At 35.8% G+C, this 12,802-nt stretch overlaps 1 protein-coding gene across 2 annotated transcripts in view; it reads left to right on the top strand.

Annotated features, from left to right (window-relative positions):
* Positions 1-12,802, top strand: part of LOC150095959 (sentrin-specific protease 6-like) — a 452,901-nt gene that overhangs the window by 401,401 nt on the left and 38,698 nt on the right. The gene's annotated exons all lie outside the window — the stretch shown is intronic.

Below are 12,802 nucleotides of genomic sequence, written 5' to 3'. Positions count from 1 at the left end.
ATTATTATTGCTGAGGAAGGTCAGATTTGATTATGATGAGGCCAATATGTATTTGATTTGATCTTTCAATTTAAACATTGATGTGACTGTTGGTTTGATTTTAAATAGACAAAGTGAAAATATATTAATAGATGTTCATGCTAGCTACACCATGTACACTCTTATTAGATAAACCTAAACCAAGTTTTATAACATCTATGTAGCAGATAAATCTGCATTTTACTTAAGCGTTAAAAAAAATGTTTCATGTATGCATATTGCATTAAAAAAGATTATGGTGCAGTTTGAATTCCAACAAAACTATAGATAATTTGACTGCATAACATGTTTTTATCTGTTATAATTATTTCTCAACCTCTGTCTCACTTCTCCTAAGAACAAGCTTCCACCTCTAGGTTTTCCAGGCATCTATCAGATTTCTTGCTCTTGCAGATTATCTTATTTTGGGCAAACTGGAATATCTTATTTTATTCATCTGGAAGAACACATCTTATATTAAATATTATGAGTATGAGCTTGCTATCTGCACTAAACACATAGTTAATTCAAACAAGAAAGTAGTTTTCTCATAGAAAGTCTTTATAAAGAAACATGAAACTCTTTACTGTATTGTCCTAACATAAATCTGATGGTTTATGTCTGTTCCCTTTTTTGGGAGATAGTACTTTTTAAATATGTTAATCCTTTCTAACTTGTGTGGGTGTAGTTTGTATATTTATATACACACACACATATACAAACTATATATAAAAAAATGTTTGATTCTTATATGAAATATATATAAGGATCAAACAAAATTAAGAATATATAAATTACCAGTATCAAAAATACAACAGATAAATACCACATGTAAATGAAACAATTTATAAAGTATGTCAGTTACAACCCATAAATGCATATATATATGCAGTCATACCCAGACTTATGCGAATCCGGAGTTACGCAGTTTCTTATATGTATGTATTCCCATCCCGCTTCATGCTGTTGCATCCCTATCTCTAACATAACTACTCTTTTAGTCTTTTATTCAAATTCTCGTTAGACTCTTTCTCAGGTATCACGTGATACCTCTGAATAACAATGGAATTGCCCCAGGGTCGAGCCAATACCAGAGTATCAGAGCGTCTGAGATCAACCTCTCATAAAACACTAAGAAATTTATTTTTTTCACTGCACCATTTAGTGCTTTTAGATTAAATAACAATATCAATCAAGAGGCGATCTCTAGATAGTATTTAAGTGATACCTTGACCTTTGCATATGTGGCCAAAATCTCTTCCTTCTAATTTCCCGCCTAGGTTCGTATTAAGTTTTATAAGCGGTGCATCGGATTCCAAATCACAGATAGACTTAATTGGATTCAAAAGCAAGGTTTATTAGATACTATAATTATATATATATACAGTACATGTAAACTTAATTCTCAGTCTAAGAGAGTTCCTGACAATCAGGTTAACATTAAAACATTCCAATATCATAAGGATACTCAGACTGATTATTGTTAATTTTTGCAGTATAAATCTTATCAACATTAAAACACCTTAATTATGCATGACAATCACAATAATTCTTTTCTAATTCACTCTCAACCAAACCACTCAAGATAGCATCTATATCTTTTACAATCTTGTCATTAATAGCAATTCTTTACTCTGAACTTTACCATAGCCTCTTTAAACATATAACATAATTCGATCACAGTAGGAGACAGTAAATTTACGGTAATTTTCTCAGGATCACTACAGTTCAGTTCTATATGATATTATTAATGTTCTTTCCTCCGATTCACAGCGTGGCACAAATCCTTTCATTCATAGTTAACAATAAAGTCTACTTATCTATCTTGAACTGCATCACATTAAGAGGTCTTCAGGAATCTGTCTCTCCTTAATCGAAATATCCATGGGTTCCTATCTGGCTTTCTGCAGACAGCCGGGATTACTCTTTCCGCGGAGATACGACTTTCTAGTTCTCCCAATGCCTCTATCAAAATCGTCCAGAGTGGAGGCGCTGCCGCCCTTTACCCGTTCAATTCATGTGGAATAAGAAAGAAATTAGTTGGAACACTAAATTAGCTGTATATAAGACAGTGTTCAAACCAGTTTTAACTTCTGGATCTGAGAGCTGGGTCAGAAGCAAAACACTGGTTTGAACACTGTCTTATATACAGCTAATTTAGTGTTCCAACTAATTTCTTTCTTATTCCACATGAATTTATTCAATTGACTTCCTACCATACCTGCTTTGTTGATTCTGTTGTCTATTTCCATATTTAATTTATCATCTTCACTAAAAATCGTGCCTAAGTAGCTGAAATGTTTTACTTGTTCTACAGGTTCTCCATGCACAACGTAGTTGACATTTTCAACGATTCTGCCTATTTTCATTGTCTTTGTCTTTTTATTGCTAACCTTCATACTATATCTATTACAACAGTTATTCAATTTAGTCAGGGAATCTTGCAGGCTTGTAGCGGATTTATTTAGAAGTATAACATCGTCTGCATAAAGCAAAGAGCTGACATTAACATCTCTAATTTTGATATCATGTTTAACATCACTTTCGTTCATAATGTGATCCATATAGATAATGAATAACAGAGGAGATAATGTACATCCTTATCTCCCACCAGATTTGACATCAAACCATCTTCCAGTACTTCCTTCAATTCTGACTACTGACTTACAACTCAAATAAAGACTAAGTATTGCTTGATATAATTCCCCATTTACACTATATAGCTGTAGCATATTGAATAGCTTCTCTCTTGGCACCTTGTCATATGCTTTTCCAAATCGACAAAACTTAAATACAGATCTTTGTTATATTCTCATGATTTCTCAACTATTTGTCGTAAAGTGAAGATCTGATTCTGACAGCCTCTATTTGGCCTGATCCAGCTTGTTCCTCACCAAGCTTTTCTTCCACAATTATCTCAACCGTTTCTCAAGGATACTTGCATAAATCTTACCAGGAACACTCAGTAGGAAAATACCGCTGTAATTCTCACATTCAGTTTTATTTCCCTTTTTATATATGGGTACTATGAGTGCTCCACTCCAATCATTGGGAATTCGTCCCTCTGTTCCGGCCTTCTGAACTATGCAGTGCAGCCACTGTAAGACTTTTATACCACCATACTTCAGTATTTCTGGTCAGTTATCATCTACTCCTGCTGCCTTTCCACATTTTAAGTCTTTGATGGCTTTTTCTACTTCAAATATGGATATGTATTCCTGACTATGCCTGTTGAGTGTTTTTTCCCACTGTGCTATCACCACTTGTTTCATTTAGCAATTTTTTGAAGTAATTACTCCATACTTCAATGATATCTTTTTCTCATGTTTTCGTGTAACCTTTATCATTTCTAACTCCTTTTATAGCACTCTTTCATTCATTTCTAAGCTTCTTCAACAACCTCCAGAATAGTTTGCCACCTTCTTGATATTTATTTTCTATGTTCTTGCCAAAGTCTTCCCATGACTTTTGTTTAGCTAGTTTTACATGGTGTTTAGCTTTCTTACATTTGTCTGTGTATTCTCTAAGAGCACAAGCTGACTTATTTGCCAGGAACTTTTGATATGCTTTCTTCTTTTCCTTCACTGCCTCTTTAACTTCCTGTGTCCACCATGGAGTTCTGATTTTTGTATCCTTACAGACAACCTCACCATGCTTCTCTGGCTGAATCAATCAGTGTTTTCTTTAGTGCTTACCCCCGAATCTCCAAGGTTTTGTTCCTGTTCTCAAACTCTTTTATTCCCTTTAAAACTTTCTTACATGTTATTTTTTTCAATATGAAATTCAATTTTATCCTGCTAAATAGTGATCACTTCCAATTTCAAATCCTCTGTACACTCTTTGCCATCTAGGCTGTCTTTTGCATCAGGGAGAAAACATCACTATCAACAATAAGATAGTCAATGAGACTTTTGTTACTCTTTGCCTCTTCTCTCCATATGAATTTGTGCACATTTTTATGCTGGAACATGGTGTTAGTAATAGCCAGTCCATGTCCTGAGCAGAAATCCAACAGGTATTTGCCATTATTATTAACTTTGCTCTTTTCTCCAAATTTTCCCAAAATATTTTTGCATGTCTCACAATCATTTCCTACTCTGCTATTTAGATCCCCCTACAAGGAACCGACTTTTCCTTTTTCATTGTGACAGTTGCATTCTCTCAAGCCTCAAAAAATTCCTCCACTTCTACCTTAGGAGAACCTTCTGTGGGACCATAGGCACAAATAAGTCTCATTGTCCAGTTCCCCATTCTGATATTTGTCCATATCACTCTACTTGAGACTGCCTGCCATTCAAGACGATTAGCCTCGTATTTTGTGTTGAATACTATGGCTACTCCTTCTTTTCCTTGATTGTCATTGCCTGAATATAACATTTTGTCTTTTTTGATTCAGTCACTCCTATTATGTTGATCTGGTACTTATCTAATTCCCCATCTAGCTCCATTTCTTTGCCATTCAGGCCTCTTATGTTGATAGTACCAATCTTCAACTCTGGTGATGTGTTTTTGGGTGTGTTTGGGGTGTGTTTTTGGATTTGTTCCAGTAGCTGACTTTTCGCTGTTCCTCCTACGAAAACAACAGGGGCCTTGTTTAACCGGGCAATGCCCCAGCTGGCATGAAATTTTGTCATGTTGTACCATCATTTTGTATTTTGGTTTAAGCCAATAAGAATACAATTTGGTCGGCTAAATCCCAAATTACCAGCCCATCTTCATTTGTTCAGTATCCAGGTTGATTACCCAACAGGGTGCACCACGTGAAGGTGAAGATTGGGCAATAGGTCAGAAGACCTGGTCGGTTCTCTGCATTTCTTTAAAGGCTATGTGGAGGTCTCCTCTCAGTTATACAGCTTTGACTCTTAAGCACCCCTATGATGATACATATTCACCATATAAAGATATTTACAAGTATCCATACCTATGATGGGATTTGAGCCCTGCGGCCTTCTAGTTGGAGAGTTGTTACATTATCCACTTGGCCATCTAGGCTGGTCCAAACATACTGGCATCTTACCTATACAAACAATTAAGAAAATGATTGCGGAATGGATGACCTCGTCTCTTATGTGCAACATATCGTGACAGAAGATAGTAATTATTAACTGAACTAATTCAAGAATTAAGAGATCCTCGTTAGCTGAAATCCCCAGATGGGGGGGGCGGGGACTTATCAGCATTTGAATTATACAACATGTATATATCACCCCCTTCCCCCTTTTTTTCTAATTCTTTAAGTTGGCAAAACAGAGCAAAAAATCCCTGAAATCGGTATTTATGAAGAGCTCATACTCAGCTTACAAGCTTAATTTCTAAGAAATTATCATTATACTTTATTCCAAAGAACATAACATCTGCAGACTTGTACTTATCCTTCTCACAAAAAGGTGCAAGCCTGTAGTACAGTGGGTTGGCTAAGAGTAACATACTCCAGTAGCTCTACTCTAGAGCTCGAGGTAGTGATCTCACACTGGACAATAAAAATCTACAGCAACAGCCTGAAGAATTGCAAACATTCATACCACAGTGGAATTTGAACCCATAGGCTGTTGATTGGAGTGCAAGTACACTTTTCAATTTAAATTCAATAAAACTTGATGGACAAAATATTTTTAAAAAAATTATTTCCTAATATGTACCCACGAGGGGGAGGGGAAGTATGCCATATACTATAATAGTACTAATTATGGTATCATTATGCATTATTACCAGCTACCTATCAATTTTCTTTCAAATTAATTTATTTGTTGGGTCTCTAGTATTGTCAGAATTTACATTTTGATCTAAGGCACTGGTGCCCTTCTAAGTGCATCTGCCCACTTAGATATTCCTCTCAGTCCTTTTCTTGATAACATGGTATCTAACATTTGCTCTGCCAATCTCTACAATTCAGTTTTAAGTGACGATACCGTTTTTGATTAGCTCTGCTCACACATTCTCGAACGCTAATAATGTCGATTTCCAATATCTTTCTTTTTTGTATATAATTCTACCAATGATATCATACCACACTTCTCACTGCCTTAATTTCCCTCAGAACTCTTGTTTCTGTTCTCTCTAATCTTTGATTAACTGTTTTATTTCCCATCCAGTTTTCAGATACCTAAGCTAAAATTGAACTTATGGATTACTTCTCTTCCACGAATGTGTGATTTTCCCAATCTTTCTGTCATAGAACAAATTTAAAATAAGTAAAGAGCATAAAGTAAGCTCGTGAAGTTTTTCTTTTTAAATATCCATATACATATATCCAGTTCTATTTGTCTAACTTCGGTAATTATGATTAGTGAAGGTAATCTATATTTTGCCGCTCTAGATCCATGGCAAAGCTTAGTTTATATCACCTTCTGAGCAATGCTATGAAAAGATATGAAACTTGTGCTGTTGCTCTTGACCTGTCTAGAGACTTTGATCAGCTCTAGCTTCGAGACTTACTGTACAATTTGCCTTCCCTCTTTCTGTAATTTGATGGCTAATTTTTGTATCTAGTCATTTGCTGAATCTCGTGGGGCAATGATTTAAAAACTACTCATCTGACAAATCTACTGTGCCCAAACATCCAAGATTTCAAGATCTTCTACAATCAAGATTTTATTTGTGCATAAATACATACATCATGCTATTCTTTGATGGAGATGCAGTTTGTTCTTGAAAAAAAAGATTCTAATTCATATTCCCTTACCCACAATAATACAAGGGTGGTCTGAAAAGTTCTCGACCTCGACCATAGATGCGGACACTATCGGGAAGTTTTTTTTTTTTTTTTTCCCTAAGTTAGTACATCTGTCATAAGCATCAATGTGAAATTGCAAGTCATGCTATCGAGTAGTTTGTTTTATACAGCTGTCTGAAGCAAAAGTGGTGTCTGTATCCCTTTAAATGCATAATGTTGAGTATTGTGCTGTTATAAAATTCTTTGTAAAAGAAGTTTTAACTCCAAAAGAAATTCATTCAAAGTTCATAAAAGTTTATGGGCACTCTTCTCCTTCGTTTTCGACAATTAAGAAATGGGCTGCTGAGTTTAAATGTGGCCATATCAGCCTTGAAGATGATCCATGGGAAGTACGTTCAAAAAGTGTAACAACACCAGAAATCATTGATCAAGTGCACGATATGGTGTTGGATCACCAGAGAGTCAAAGTGCGTAAAATTACTGAGACTATAGGCATTTCAAAAGAACATGTAGGATATATTTTGCATGAAGAATTGCAAATGATAAAACTTTGCGCAAGATGGGTGCTGCACTTGCTCACAGCAGATCAAAAACACACTCGCATAAAAATCTCTAAACAGTGCTTGGAGCGTTTTAACAAGAATAAAACTGATTTTGTGCGTAGTTTTATTACTATGGATGAGACTTGGATTCACCATTACACACCAGAATCCAAACAGCAGTCAAAACAGTGGATAGAAGCCAGTTGTTCAGCACCAAAGAAGACAGTCAGATTCCATTAGCATGAAAGGTCATGGCATCAGTGTTTTGGGATGCTAAAGGCGTTTTGTTTATTAATTATCTTGAAAAGGGTAAAACAATAACCAGGGAATATTATTCCGATCTTTTAACCAAACTAGACGAAAAAAATTGTAAGGAAAGACCCGGTTTGCAGAAGAAAAAAATCATCTTTCATCAGGACAATGCATCTACCCATAAAAGTGTTTTGGCAATGAGAAAATTAAGGGATCTGCACTATGAATTGTTGGAACATCTGCCCTATTCCCCAGATTTGGCTATCTCTGACTTCTATCTCTTCCCAAAACTAAAACTCTTCCTCGCTGGTCAGTGTTTTACTTCGAATCAAGAGGTGATTGCAGCTGTAAAGGGGTATTTTGCAGATCTTACTGAGAACCACTGCAGGGATAGGATAATGGCACTTGAGCATCGCTGGAATAAATGTATTAGTCTTAAGGGAGATTACGTTGAAAAATGAAAATAATTTTGAAATTATAAATTCATTTTTTCATTGTTAGGCCGTTTCAGACCACTCTTGTATGTTGCTAGACAGGTGAGAGCTCTCTTCTTAGACTAGCATATGACTTCTAATCTTTCCTGACATAAAGAAATCACATCAGAGTATCCTCAGAGCCACAAAAAATATTGTCTTCTTTTTTGTTCAATACTGTTTTTCACTTTTTTTTTTAAACTCGCCTTTCTCTCTGTTTCAGGTGTTTACAAGGGTCCGTGTTCCTGCAAATTATCTTATAGTCAAACTTGGAGATCTGCTAAATTACATCTAGAAGAACACAAGAAATACATCTGTTGCCATAAGTATGATTAGTTGGTTCTAGCTGACCATGCCTTGGATACTTAGCAGATAATCAAATAGAAAAAAACTACTGTGCTTCACTGCAAAAGTATAAACTTGAAAAACTTTTCTTAGAATCAGCAACAGATTTGAAAAACCAACCTAATCTCAATAAAAGATGGTTGTGTTAAACTTCACGACATATGGGAAACTTCTTAAAAGCAAGAATATAATTTCTTAGCAGCTTCGATTTGATTTATAACCAAGTGAAAAAACTTTCAGCATTTCGCTCTAATCCAGTGCTTTAATTATTAGGTGTCACGCCTTTTCACTACTTGTTTATGAGAAATATGTGACTTCTGCATTACTTCAACCTTGGTATCTCTTCTGGGTCTGACTCCTGCTGATAAAGTTTATGTTCATCTTTGAGTTCACTTGCTTCCCAGGAAGTAGAGAGGTGCTACTCAGTGGCAGGCTTTTGCCTGTCACTCAGTGGAGTTTCTTATCCTGGAGTGATGAGTGTGTATAGTAGTGATCCTTTGGAGTCAGTAAGATTTTGAGTGATCATGTAGATCACTCAGAGTTTTTGGAAAGGTATTCCAGCATTTTAACATACCTCAGTAAAGTTGAAACCAGTCTTGGGTACTGACTCTTCCCATAATGCATAGCATTATACACACCCAAAAGGATGTGTCTTGCATTTTGAAATACGAAGGCTAGTAATGTGAATTTGCTATCCTCTGCAAATAAGTAGCCTGGTCATGAAAATACTTCATGCACAAACTTTGTTTGCTTACACTTGGATAAAGGATTAAACGAGAACATAATTTCTTGGCCTCTTTACTTCCGCTTACATTTCAACAGTCTACCAATGTTTGCAGTCCGCACTCTCAACCTTTTCTTATAATCAATATTCCGTAATCCTGATATATCATCTTTGTATTTCTTTTTTGCACCCTTTCTGCATCTTCTTTATCTCCTTAGGACCCTGGAAATGAAATCTGTGCACAACAGTCTAGGTACGGTTGTATTAAGGCCTTGTAAAGAGGCAAAATAGCTTCCTTATCCTTACATGTAAGTGTTCATTTGCATTGCAATTATCTTTCAAGTTGTATTTGCAGATTTAGATGTGTCATCTTTAAACTTCAACTTCCTATCCACCACATTATCAAAGATCCCTTAGCCTCATCAGTTAATGAGGCTAAGAGGTCTTGATGATGCTACTGGATAGCTCATTGTACCAAAGTGCATAATTTTACACTTAACATTAAATTGATAGCCATTATCATTCGCCACAGTTCCAGTCTATTGAAATCATTCAGAAAGTACTGAATATCAGTAGCATCACATCCTGATGATTGCCTGTTTTTTGCACCATCAGCAAACAGTTGAACATATCTTTCCCAATATCATAAATGTATATATGGAACAACAGTGGTCCAAGAACGATCCCTATAATACACCACTTGTCACTTTAAACACAGCTCTGGCTGATTCTCACCTCCCTTTTTTCCATTGTCTCCAAGTCAATAGTTTTTATTCCAGTTCCATATTCTCCACTTTATGCAACAGCTTTCACATGGTATCATATCAAATGCCTTGGCAAAGACCAATATTATCATAGCATATTTCTTCATTTTATAACATTATTATAAAAAATGAGTAGATTGCTCACACATGACTCCTTTTAATAAATCCATGTTGTTCCTTGCATAGCATAGCTTTAAATTAAGTTTGACAAATTATATTCTTGCTTAATCCTTTCCCCACTTGTAAGCAAACAAAGTTTACATGTGAGGTATTTTCATGACTACTTGCATATTGGCTACTGACTTCATGTCAATTGCCTTAGTATCCCACAAGTGCAAAGCACACTTTCTTTCTGATGTCTGTGTTGCTATGCATGATTGGAAGAGTCACTACCCAGGCGAGTTTTGATCTTTATTTGACCTATATTAATGCATGTCTGTGCTTTGCATGATGTGAATACTAAGGTAATTGATGTGTGATGTCAACAACCTCTTACAAGTAGTCCAATTGTGAAGACACTTCATGTGCAAACTTTATTTGCTTACACTTGGGTAAAATATTAACCAAGAATATAATTTCTAGTCAAGTTTAGTTTCTCATCTGACTAAGCGAAAAAAAAAAAAAAAAGTATAGCTTGTCTGTCAACCCATTTCTCTGTGATTTCTTATTCTCTAAAATTTTTACTGCCGCTCCAGAGATATTCCAATAGCTACACATCAGTTTTTGCACCATTGCTGTATAATGTGACTATCGTATGTGCATTCTTTTGGGATCTTCTCTGAACTGAAACTCAAAGTATACAAACATGTCAAGAGTCAGACTAGTTTGAGTGAACATTCCTCAGCATACAAGGTGCTATCAAAAAGAAACTGGACTATACTAATGAAATCTTTACAACTTACCCAATTTAAATTTGGACTGAACAACCCCCTTCAAAGTAGTTCCCTTCCGAGCTCATACAGCAATCCCATCACTTTCAGTATGTTCCAAATGCTTCCTAGAAGTCTTTTTTGTTGAAGTGCATCAGTCACTGCTTTTGCTTTGTCTTGGATCTCCTTAATGGTGCTGATCTGCTCCCCCTTCAACTTCAGTTTCAATTTTGGAAACAAAGAAATCACAAGGGGCCTAAATCTGTGAGTAACGAGGATATGGGACAACCCCCATGCTGTTGACTGCCAAAAACTCTTGCATTGTTATGGTGGAGGAGCCAGTTGTAGAGTTGCCACGAACATCTTCTCTGAACTTCCTTAAAATGTTCCAGTAGAATTCTGCATCGACCATCTGACCGGGTGGAACAAATTCTCAGCTCACAATCCTCTTAATGTCGAAAAATATGATCAACATGCTCTTTGTTGCACTCCTGATTTGACTTACCTTGCCTTCTTCAGTCTTAGGAAGTGTGGACTCTTCCACTATGTTCTTTCTTCAGGTCATGGCCATAAACCCAAGTCTCATCTCCTGTGATGACCCTTGAGATGAAGGTTGGGTCATCAATAACCTTTTGATGAAGATCTTGACAGACATTCACACAGTGCTCCTTCTGGTCAGAAGTCAAGAGATGGGGAACGACTTGATGCATGTTCAAATCTCTTGCAATGATTGCTTGAGCTGCTCCATATGAAATCCCAACTCTGTCAGCAACTTCCTGGATGATAATGCATTGGTTTTCGACATTTTCATGGGTTGTGCTGGTGGATGGTTGTCCCGATTTTTTGTCTTGCTCCAAAGTGGTTTTGCCCTTAAAATTCAAGTTTTATGTTTTATTACATTATGCAAAGTTTTTACATTTGTCCTTAGTTCTAATTTCGCATTCATGGCAAAAGCGCAGAACAGCACAAACCAAGAATAATGTGTGTTACATGGGTTCCAGCGCACATGGTTCAACGCCCCTGAAACCCTAACATCCTCGGGGGGGGGGACCATGTTTATACATTGCTTCCATTTGTGTCAACATATCTTTGTGAGTCAGGCTTTTCAACTTTGTTGCAAATGAAAATGAAACAAAGTAAGTTGAAAATGACCTATGTTGTGCCCTTTCAAGCACTTCCTCGTATCGAAGAATTGGTGAAGGGAAAACAATCACAGGTTTCTCATTGATTGTAATCTTTGTCCGAGTAAAATGAATTATAATATCCTAGCATTCTTTTGAACTTTTTGTTTATTTAAGTATGCTTTATTTAATCCATTAAATAGTTATGAATATAAGAAAACTACTTTTATTCAAGTTTTAAAATCAATCAACATTATCTATTGCTACTGAATTTGTAAAACTCTGCTATAAAAATAATCATAGTAAATGTATATGTACTAATATAGAAAATTATTAAAAGATTTTCAATATTGTGTCCATATTATTTGAACTTGCCTTTTAGTCAGACAGTCTTGAAGGATGGTTGGGGGGGTGGGGTGATATTCAGACATATGGAAAAAAGAGCGCATAGAACAAAAAAAAGTTTGGAAACAGAAAACTACCATTGGATTTACACTACAGGGATCACTTGTGTAGTACTTATGATGCAGGAGTCAATGGGAGTGTAGCCCAGGAAATCACACTAACACTTGCTCTATGAGACTTCACTTTATAATAATGACTGCATCAGCCAATGATGCAATATCTCCATTGGATGTTATGTATGATTGGTGTATGTGTATAGAATATATATCACAATATAATGCAATCAGGAGATTGAAATTGAAATATAGCATTGCCAAATGATACCTATGTATGCAATGCAGACTATCGCTCCTAAACAAGAGCCTATCGACAGATTTTATTTGTCATTTTCATGTTCAGCACATTGAAATTAGTAAAGAATCGCTATTTTCATTTCAGAGGTGTGTTGTCCAGTGTAAAATGTTGAAAAATTGTTGGTAGGAAGTTTGTAATGATGTAAACTTTTTTTGTAGTACATTATCCTTTACACTCCTTGAGGGTATATCTGGAATTTGATGATTGAGAAGGTATTTATAGGCCAGTAAAGTCTATAGCCTGCCTAACATCCTTGACTTTT

The sequence above is a fragment of the Typopeltis vanoorti genome, chromosome 19, assembly GCF_054136105.1.
Source record: "Typopeltis vanoorti isolate ZY-2024b chromosome 19, IOZ_Tvanoo_1.0, whole genome shotgun sequence".
Lineage (NCBI taxonomy): Eukaryota > Metazoa > Arthropoda > Arachnida > Uropygi > Thelyphonidae > Typopeltis > Typopeltis vanoorti.
Note: the sequence above shows the minus strand (reverse complement) of the source record. Positions and strands in the feature narration are given on the sequence as shown.